We start from the raw sequence: 10807 nt of genomic DNA on the forward strand, positions 1-10807 counted from the left end.
GATCTTTGTGAGAGGTTGATCAGCCACATCAATGAAATCTCTATGACAGTACGCAGGTGCACGGATAAATGCGGTCACATCAGTTGAACTGAACTCGAGGGATAATGATTTTGACATGCAGCTGACATTAAGAGGGAATGGTTTTCATAGTTCACATAACAAAGATGTAAAATCACACATGTGGCTGTAGCATTCAGGGAATTTGTTCCTCCTGCGAGGAGAGGAATTTGCCAGTAGAAGAGTGAAATGTCATGCGTGTAAGCGTGAGTCAAAAGAATGAAGCTCATATCCTGGAGGAGAGGAAGACTCCTGCGTTCTTTGGCTCCCCCTCAGTGTAAACCTTGTGTTTACCTTTCATTAACTAGAGATCCCACAATCCTCTCCTCCTCCTCCCTACCCCTGGGACAGTCCAATACAAGGTGAACATAAATGCTGCAAAACACACACTTGAAAGACAAATATTAAAGCAACAGAGATTATAATGTTTGAGTTATGAATTGTTTAATACATGAGCAGCAATGCTCACTTTTTGTTTATTTATACGTCGACTAATCGATCAATCAACGCACTACAATGTGGCTGTAAACAGTGTCCGATTCTGAATATGCTATTTTGATCCTTTATGAGAGAATAATAATGTACGCGAGAAGAATAATGTCAGCTCATGCAGTAACCGAAAGCTACATGGTGACTGGAGGACGGAGACTGATAACAGCCGACTTATCAAGATACTCCGACCACAAGTCCAACTGCTGCTGCAAAACCTCCACCCTGTGTTTTGAGGACAGCTCAGACTCCAGAAGACTACACCCAACCATTCAATATGTTGAGCATGAAAAACACAGATATATAGAACACAAAGTCTAACAGAGAGAACAGCAAGTAAACAAAATGTACAAATTGTGTAAACCACATTGAGCTAAACTGCTGAAATGTCTTTGTGGAGGCAGTTTAAATAAATAACTCTTATATGATTAAAATGTATGAATATGTAGCACAATATAGACCAGAAACGGTGTTTCACTTCAGCTGATGACTGAGCTGATGCTGTAATCCAGAGAAATTTTAAATGAGCACATAAGTTCAGTGTCACGTGGTTACTGTCATGACTGAACCTGTGGAATCTTGTTCAGAAGTTATTGGGATGCATCAAGCCGATACACTGAATTGGTATCAGTGTTGCTACTGACCTGACACTGGTGTCAGTCAGACCAAGCTACATTAAATGTTGGTGTTGAAGAATTGATGTGTAGCTACGGCCTCACGTTACATTAAATATAAACAGTCTCCGCTTGTATTGGATCGGTACCCTGAGTTTAGGGATCGAAATCAGTATTGTGAGAAAAAAGTAGGATCTCTAAGCAGGCATTGGTGTGACTTCACCAGTTGCTAAAACGTAAGAAAATAGTGAAAATGCCCGTCAGAACATCCGAAAGCCCAACGTAATGTTATCATACTACTTATTTTGTTCAACTAACTAGGCAACTAACGGTTATTTTCATTGTCGCTTAATCTGTCGATGATTTTGTCGATTGACTGATTAGTTGTTTGGTCTATATAAAATGTCAGATAATGGTGAAAAATGTTGATCAGTGTTTTCCTAAAGCCCAAGATGACGTCCTCAAATGTTTCGTTTTGTCCACAACTCACAGATATTCGGTTTACTGTCACAGAGGAGTAAAGAAACAGAAAATATTCACATTTAAGAAGCTGGAATCAGAGAATTTTGACTTTTTTTTCTCTTAAAAAATTAATCAAACCGATTAATTGATTATCAGATTAATTTGATAGTTGACAACTAATCGATTCATTTTTGCAGCTCTACAAATAATACTCCAAAACCTAAAGACATTCAGTTTTCTATCACACAAGACGAAGGAAAGCAGGAAATCCTCACAATTTAAGAGCTGGAAATAGATCATGTTTGGTATTTTTGATTGAAAAAACAATTTTTTTTCTCCATTAATTCTACTCACAGTTTTGCACTTTTTTTCATTAGATTCCTGCTTCATATCACTGGAACGGCTGTGGTAAAATAAAACTGTATGCCTTGATGAAGGCATAAGCATATTGTTAGATTGATAATCTTGCTTTGTGTTTGTGTATATATCGTTTTGTTCGCCGTGTACCAGGCTGTACTGACTGGTGGCAGCTCTGGCAGGATACACTCCCCCACTCGCATCTTAGAAACAGCAAATTAGTGCAGCTGCAACGAAGACTTGAAAAGACAATAGAATAAAAAGGAAGCATCCCCCCCGCCGCCCGATACAGGCCCAATCAGACAAAGTGAAACAGTTCTTGTTCTGTCAGCAGTGCAGAGACTCTACTGTCTCACAGAGCAGACAACAATGCCCTGGGCTGAGATAACAGGAAATGCCAGCTTATCAGAGAGAGGGAGAAACAGAGAGAGAGCGTGATGGGTAGCTCGCTGTTTACTAACACACTAATTGAGCAAAAAATCCAGTCGTGCCCTTTGCATAAAAATCTGTCATTTACACACACAGGTTTCAGCCAGTAAGATTTTTGTACAAGTGGAATTTGTTGGCAGAACATGTAAAGTGGATAAATCAAATAAAAGCGGGGGCAAATCCATCACTTTCTTAATTCGAGTTCCATTTCATTGGCTTTGATTTGTTTAGATTGAGTCACCTCTCATGGGGAGTTTGTTTAATTTCACAGCTGAAAGAACACCAATGATTTTTAGGAGTGTTTTCCTTGTTCAACTTTCTCTACAAGCTATTACAGTAAATCTTGAATGCAACACAGCCATAAAGCCCAGAATATTAAACTGCTGTTTACGGAGAGAACTTAAGAGTTTGATGACAACACTTAGTGATCATACGAAGTTAATTACTGTATTCTTTTAAAAGTCGATTTCCAAGCGTTTCGCAGGAAGTAGGGAGTTTAATGGATTGGGAGTGGAGAGGCGGTTGAAATGTAACAAAAAAATCTCCAGCTCTGTGCACAAAACGGCCAAAACACTGGTGTGTTGTTGGAAGACGATTTGCTCTGATATAAAGTAGAAAGTGCAGCAATCCCTCAAATTTGAGAGGCTTGAACCAGTGAAAAATGTGGCTGAGACTATGAGACTACAGTATAATATAAAAAATGACCATAATGTTGAATCAGCACCTCGCTAAAACAACAAAAAGTTAACATTGTGACCTTCGTGTAGGTATTGTAGGGCTGTTGTATTACTGCATTTGTTTTAGCCGCGGGAGAACCTAATAAACTGCCGACTGAGTGAATCATATACACACACAACTTTTCACCATTTGTGAAGCGCGGCCCCTGATTTCCAACCGGTGCCTGTCCATTTTGCCGGTTGAAATGACGCAAGCAGATTCTACCTAGCTCGACGAGTTGGATAAAAAATGTGTCTCTGCCTGACTCTTTAATGTTACAATCTGACTCTTATTAACACGAAACACTTAAACTATAGAGCTAAAAGAATGAGGCTAAAGGCTACATGTCCAAGGCAACAAAAAAAAATCAGCATGCTCACCAGATGATGATCCATAAAGAAAACTAAAGAACCTGTGTTAGAGCCATTTGTTCAGTAGAGAAATAACTGTTGATAATTTACATTTTGTTTCTATTTGCTTGAGATAAGTAGCTCTGTAGTTTCATTGCAGTGTGCTCAATAAGGACCAACTGTGACTGCAGCCAGCCCTGTCTTCTGATTGGGCAAAAGCTAAATAGTGTTGCATGTGCTCGTTAACAGTTCAGTTGAAGCAATGGAGCCTGGAGAGCACACTAGTCTTTGAACATGCTTAATATACCTGTTCTTACCTTTTTACTGCTTATGTTTTTGATATTTTGTTATTGAAGACTTAAGAAATATTTTCAGTAAACGGTTGAAACGAAGAACATGGACTACGGAGTTTTATTGGAACACGCGTCAACTACATGCTTGGACTCTATAGCTTAAGTGGGCATTTTCAAGAAATAGACGGGAGCCACACTTACAACTTGTTTAAATAAAGAAAATGAGCTTGTGTTGCAGTGGAGAGCTAGTTATTCCAAGTATTCTAAATATGATAAGGAACAATGTAAGATATATTTTTTTAGTTTTACTTTAGGATCATCTTTCTTTTACTGTCACTTACATTCTTTTTTACACAGACACACATAGACACACAGTGAGGCCGAGGTGTTGCCTCTCTATCCCTGTACAGTCGTATGCGGGAGACCTGTGATGTGACGGCCCCGGGACACTCCCTTCTCCCGTCCAGCGACACACCATCATTGTTCAACTCACACAAAGCAACATTCCACAATCAGCCGCAACTTCAACGTGGAGAAGGAGACGTCTGGGGAGGACTGCATTGCTCTAATCTTATAGGATTAGAATTCCTTTCTACGGGCTCTAATGGGCCTCCATTCTTTTGAACAATAGAGCATCGAGATGAGATAAAAGAAACTGATACAGATGAAGGCAATCTGGAGCAATTTAGGGAAGAATGTGAGGCTATTAAGGCCTGCGTGGAGAGGAAGTATAAATAAATGACTAACCAGTTAGAGAAATGCATCATGCTGCAACATGAGGTTGTATTAGCAGTTAAATGTATGCACCGAGATGTCTGTAAATTAATAATACCATTTAATAACAAGAAAAAAACACAGTTAGAAAAGACAAATGAACATGTAGTTAGTTTGCTTCCAACACCGGAGCTATATCTCCATGAACAATCCCACCGTTGCCCCGCTCTGCACCTTGTGTCACTCATTTATCCTTCCTGCTTCTCCACGGTTGAGAAATGGCATTTAGTGGACCTTAAAAAGTCAAGAACTCAATGTCAGAGATTTAAATCCTAAGCGAGAGGATATACTGCCGAGCATTCAGAGGGGAGAAAATGTCATGGAGGACTTTATAGGGATCAGTGGACAGGCGGCCTTGTATGTTGGTCATGTAAGGACGCTACGTTTATGGAGAATTTAAAGTGACGAACTCTGTGGCTTAACTTCACAAAACAGACAAGGGACAATTGAGGCCAAGACGTTGAAGAACTATGCAGAGAGAAAGCACAGTAAGAGAATATGTGTGTGTGTGTGTGTGTGTGTGTGTGTGTGTGCAGGAGAGAGAGAGAGAGAGAGAGAGAGAGAGAGAGAGAGAGAGTGTCTGAAGCAGATCCTAAGCCTGGCCGTCATGCATGCTTAACCTTGCGCTAGCGCCTGTGCGATGCAGCTTGCATATCAATGATGGAGGAATATCAGCAGAGAGGCCTCCAACCAGCCAACCTCCGCTACACTCGGCAGGCAGGAGAGGCACAGCAGCATCCACACTCTTACACTATGGCACTTACAATAGCAATGCAAGTTACACCACACTGGTGAACACAAGGGCAGCTGTCATACAGTACAAGGGATTGTGACACAGCTGACTTAAAAATAGGGGGAAAAGATGACTATTACATATATATATATATATATATATATATATATATATACTATTATACTGGACAGGTAAAGGAAGTAAATGACAACAATTTATGTTTCAGAAATATAAAATCAGTAAGCAGGGCTTTTCCTCAACGGAGCCTGTAGACAGTAAGTGGTGTTTCCACCGACAGCATTTACTTTTGGCTGGAGCTCTCAGGTTACAGGAAGCGCTTTGAGGGAGCGTCCCTGCCGTGCTGTGGGTTTGGAGCAAAGCTGTGCATATTTGGTGTCACCAGGGGCAACAACAACAAAAAAAAACATCCTAACAAAACCACAAGTGCTACCGCTAATAACAACAACACGAACAAAGCCTGACAGCCTGGATTGCAAGTTTACAGTCACGGTCAACAAAGCGTACGATGAAAAGCCCCCTCCTCTCTCCGCTTCACGTGTCACACTCGTCCACAGTGCACTGATCTGAATCCTCAGACTCCCCAAATGTCAGTATCTCAATCCCCCAAATTAAGCCGATACACTGAAGTGAAGAGAAGATATGATGTGGTGTGTCCATAATTAAAACAGAAGCATTCAGGGGGCACCCATGGGGTCTTGAGGGACCAGCACCGGGTGATAAAGTCACTCATCCATACCCTCCGTCTTTTGAACGGAGTGATAAAAGACTTTGAGGATGCTGTGCCCTCTCCTCCTCTCTTCCACGTGCTATCTGATGCCGACGGAGCCCTTTCGTCACGTCGATCCTTCTCAAGGACCCTAAGGCGTCCTGTGAGAACGCCTTCTTCAGGGTCCTCTCTGTTGATTGACACGTCACAACCTTTTTCTGCCGGCGTCGATCAGAGGCTGTCTTCACCCCAACACCCCCCCTCCGCCGCCTCACACAGCTCAATAAGAGGCCGCTGCTTTGATAGCAGTTCTGTTGCAAGTTACATCTCTGGCAGCGGTGGATAAGAGAGAGACTAGGAGGGATGCCAGCAGATAAAAGAGGACTTTTAACAGCCTCTATGTGTTCAGCAGGTTAAAAAGTGTTTGTTTTTTTTATTATCAGGGCCCTGTCAAACTGTCATCATCACTTTCATTTGAAGACAGCTCTGTATACCCAGAAAGAAAAAAAAACATATCAGAGCTCCATTTCTTCTCTTGTAATCCCAGACTGATGCTAATCTAAAACGCCGCGAGGATTAAATACATCGGCGGCAGTTTTAAGTCGATATCTTTCACTGACCGTCCGTGTTGCTGAGACACGACGACGACGGAGAGCGGTGACAGTTCTATGTGTTCTCACAGTTGTTCACAAGCATCCCATGAGAGCCGGAGAGGCTATTAGCTGTGTAATGATCACTGGATGTTGTAGTTCGCGTTCACACAGGCGGCGTGACAGACAGATGGAGGTTGATTTTGAGGGGATGAAACATATGGGGAAAGTGCTGTAAGCAGACAGCTCAGACGGGCTTACAGACTTATACACGCAGAATGCTCTCTATTGACCCAAAGCGGCAAAGAGCACACATTATCACGCACTTTTATATTGTTCTCTGTCTACATAAAGCTGAGGCCTGCCATGCGGCTCTTATGTTTGGGTTAAGGGGATTCTCGCTGGGGCTTTTTACTCCGTCACTGGACTTAGGCCAACAGAACCAGGTGTGGCCACTTACCAGTGTAAGTGATCAACAGAAAGAGGGAGATGCGTGTAGAGTGCAGAGGTCCGACATGCATCCATTATGGAGCATTAGACCATGAGGTCCTGCAGGATATCACCTGACCTCGTCTGACCTGGACACAAAAACTCTCTCTTTCCACAGGTCTTTCTTTCATTCAGCCCTTTAACCTCTCAACTGTTGATCTTAAGACACATTTTAAATTTGATGCTCATTTTCCATACTCTCATTTCCCCTCGCCAAGCTGACCGTGTTTATCCCCTGGCTACATTCTTTCGTTCATCCTCTAACAAATGATCCGACTCTCTCCTTTCCTCTAATGAGTGCGCCTCTATCATTTCTCAAGGACACAGAGATGTAGTAAACAAACAAAAAACTCATCAATTACATTCGTACGGTGGCAGCTGGCACGGGACAAAGTCGGATTCCCCGCACCGTCGACGCAAGGCATTGTGAGCATACATATACACTATGTGTGTGTTTGTGTGTGTGTGTTTGTGTGAGAGATACGGCTCTATTTTTATTGTAGTTCTCCTGTAATGCGACTCACTGTCAGAGCCAGAGTGGCAGCCTGAATTGCTTCTGTCGGATAAACACTCCCAGCATGCACTGCTTTGCCTCAGTCTGCGCAGTGCTGCATTGGCAGCCTCCTGGCAGGATTCTGAGGTGTCTCGGTTCAGAAGTAGCCGTGTGTGTGTGTGTGTGCAGAATGATGATCCTCACAGCACTAGAAATGCTTAAGTCTGCACCAGATTTACGGTTGGAACCTGAATTACAGACGGAACAACAACTATGATAGTTGGACTTTTCATAAGTGTGAGTTGCTTATTAATCTGATGTGTGTAAAAAAAAATAAAAAACACAGGTTGTGCTTTCTAGGAAAAAGTCCACAAAACCAGATATAAGCTGTGTATGTCTGTGAGTCCAAGAGAAATGGAGAGAAGGGAGAGCATGTGTGTGTGTGTTTTAAGCACTGTTTGTTCCATGATTCATTACAAACACACACATACAGAAAAGGAAAAAAAAAAAGGAATGTGTACTATGCGCTGCAACGCAACTCACTGAGAACCACAATCCCAGAACTATGTGGAATGTGTCCTCTAACTGCCAGTGACGGAAACCTACACTCGTTGAACAACTGCAGTACACAGTCAGTGGTCGTGTACTGTCACTCTGAATCAAAATCAAGTGCAGACCGTAACACAGGTAGAGCCAGAGAGAGAGGAGAGAACTGAGCAGCAGGGAGAGCGTTCACTACACAGCCACATAGGTGTAAAGGCTGCTTCTTATTCATATCTCTTGTTGAATTAAACCTTAGAGGATCAAACTAATCATAAAATACATATTAGTGGTGGTATCAATCCCTCAACATAATCCATACACCTCGCTGCTTGTGACTGGAACTACTTTCTGCTGAAAAAAATGGTCCTAATCAAAACTATTAATGGCTATAGGTCAGGGACGTTGTTTCTGCACGGACATGTTTCTGTTGAGTTTATAGAGCTTTGAACAACACAAACAAACTTCCTTTAAATGATGTGCCGCTGCACTTTTTATAAGCAGATATCTCGTGGCACATCCAACCCTGAACTATCTCCGTGGCGTGATACCATTAGTGAAACAATATGTTTGCATTTATTTATATATTTTTGAAACTGATCCTTTAAGACATAATTTTCTTACTCATCTGCTTCTCTTTATCTGCACATCCTCTTCTGTCAAAGGGTGCATATTGAATAAAGGAAATCAATAAGTGATAACAGCTTTAGCCACATCTTCAGTGCACTTCATGAAATGTGTGTCCACTATTTTGTGCAGTCAGTGCTTGTTTTGTTACCACATAATTCATGCAGTAAAAGAGGACATACAATTTGGAGAAATGTCAGGTATACATATGCTTAACTATAATGATTTACGGAAAATCATTTTCTCTTCAGGCCTAATTCCCTTTGGTGTATTTTAACATACAACAAAGAGGTTAACTGACATGCAAAGCAATAGACTGTGAGTATCCACACAATTTCTAAAGCGAGAGAGAAAAATGAAGCTTCCTTTATTTCATTTGGTAACCTCAGGCACATTCTGCGTACTGTAAATCCACACCTTCATAAAATGTTTAAAGTAGGATCTTTAAAAAAAAAAAAAAAAAAAAAGTGCTACAGTTTGTAAATCTCCTGAAGCAAGATTTTTATCCCACTATATTTCTTTTTATCTCCAAGTATGCACACTGCAAAACCACTGGATAAACATTTGGAAATCGGTGACCTGCTGAGGCAAAAAAAGTGCATTCCCAAAATCATCTGTAGCAAGGACAAGCCGCACAAACCAGATTCTTATCACACACACACACACACAGCAGTGAACGGAGTTGCACACAGGTCAGTTGTATTTAGAGCTCCTTTACATCTACACGGGCGAGATGCCAGAGCCCCGTGTCTGCGGGGGTCCATCCTGAGGTCAATACTACAACACTGTAAACTAATGATCCAGCAAATTCCCTCAGTGCTGCTCTCTCCCCTCCTCCTTCTCTCCCTCAATCTGTTGTTGCCCTCCGTCTCTCCCACTCTCTGGTCCCCCGCTGCGCTGCAGAAATGAGAAACAACTGAAGACTCGGCGGCGGCGGGCCTGCTCTGCTTCTCTGATACACACCGCTGATAAACAAGGCTGCTTGTTAAGGGACTAATGAAACTCTGCCTTGCCTGATTTTTGCCTTTCACGGCCTTTTCATCTGCTGTTTTTTTCTCGTCACCCAGTCCTTTCTTTTTGCTGCGGCCTTGGCATTAACGCCCCAATGGAACATCGACTCTCGCCTCGAAATGTAAACACAGATAACAAAATCATCTGCAACAACAAAATTAAATGTGATGCCAGGCAGTGAGATCTAAAAGTAAGAAGTTTAGTGTCTCCAGGAGAGATCTCAAAGACCAATCCCCAATAAAATCCCGAAGATACCACCGTAGATGACTCATTTACGATATATATGCACATACTGTATTTGTGGCTGAAATGAAAGACTCAATAACACAAAAGTATTTCAATCAAAGCCAGGTGGCCGTTAATGTTAAACCTCCCAAGTAGCTCCAAAAATGGTCTTTTACCCATGTAAGATCAGGTCTGTCACATCTATGAACACAGTGCAGGTAGATGTTTCCTTTAAAGACAGCAGGTCACTTATAGGCCGTGTTAACACAGGAAATGTGAACTGAAGTCTCTTCATCATGGGTAAAATGAGCTGCACTGCAAACTGTCAGGGGACTCCTGGGTAACACGTCTACAGAATACGTATCTGCTGTTTTTTTCCAACAGAAAAAGCATACGGTAGTCTACATGCTTCCACACACAGAGACATGCTTACATGTGTTCACACAGTGTATCTTCCACGCCTGGAGGAAGCTTTCCATCTCTGCGTCTGTCAGAGCATGCATGCATAGAGCCACACTTTCCAGTACTATCCTTTCATATCGATTGTAGGGTAAAGAATTGGGCTCAAGAGACGGAGCTGAACACTCACAGTCACACTGTTGACAAACATGAGTGAACTGGATTCAAAAGACAGAATAGGTAGCTGGGAGTAGAGGTGCGACGATTAATTACCAGGACAAATAACAATGAAAGGACACTCATAGGTGGCAACGACTGAAAAATACAAGCTTAATGCAGTTCTTTTTGTATAGTACTATAACTCTCTCCCTCTCTGAATCTCTTATCAGTCACAGTCGAAGGCATATCATCAATAAATAGTTGCTCCTCCT

The 10807-nt window shown here is 42.0% G+C and overlaps 1 protein-coding gene across 2 annotated transcripts in view; it reads right to left on the reverse strand.

The window, feature by feature from the left end:
* Positions 1-10807, reverse strand: part of LOC141769285 (single-stranded DNA-binding protein 2) — a 56334-nt gene that overhangs the window by 44153 nt on the left and 1374 nt on the right. The gene's annotated exons all lie outside the window — the stretch shown is intronic.

The sequence above is a fragment of the Sebastes fasciatus genome, chromosome 6 (genome assembly GCF_043250625.1).
Source record: "Sebastes fasciatus isolate fSebFas1 chromosome 6, fSebFas1.pri, whole genome shotgun sequence".
In the NCBI taxonomy this organism is placed as follows: Eukaryota; Metazoa; Chordata; class Actinopteri; order Perciformes; family Sebastidae; genus Sebastes; species Sebastes fasciatus.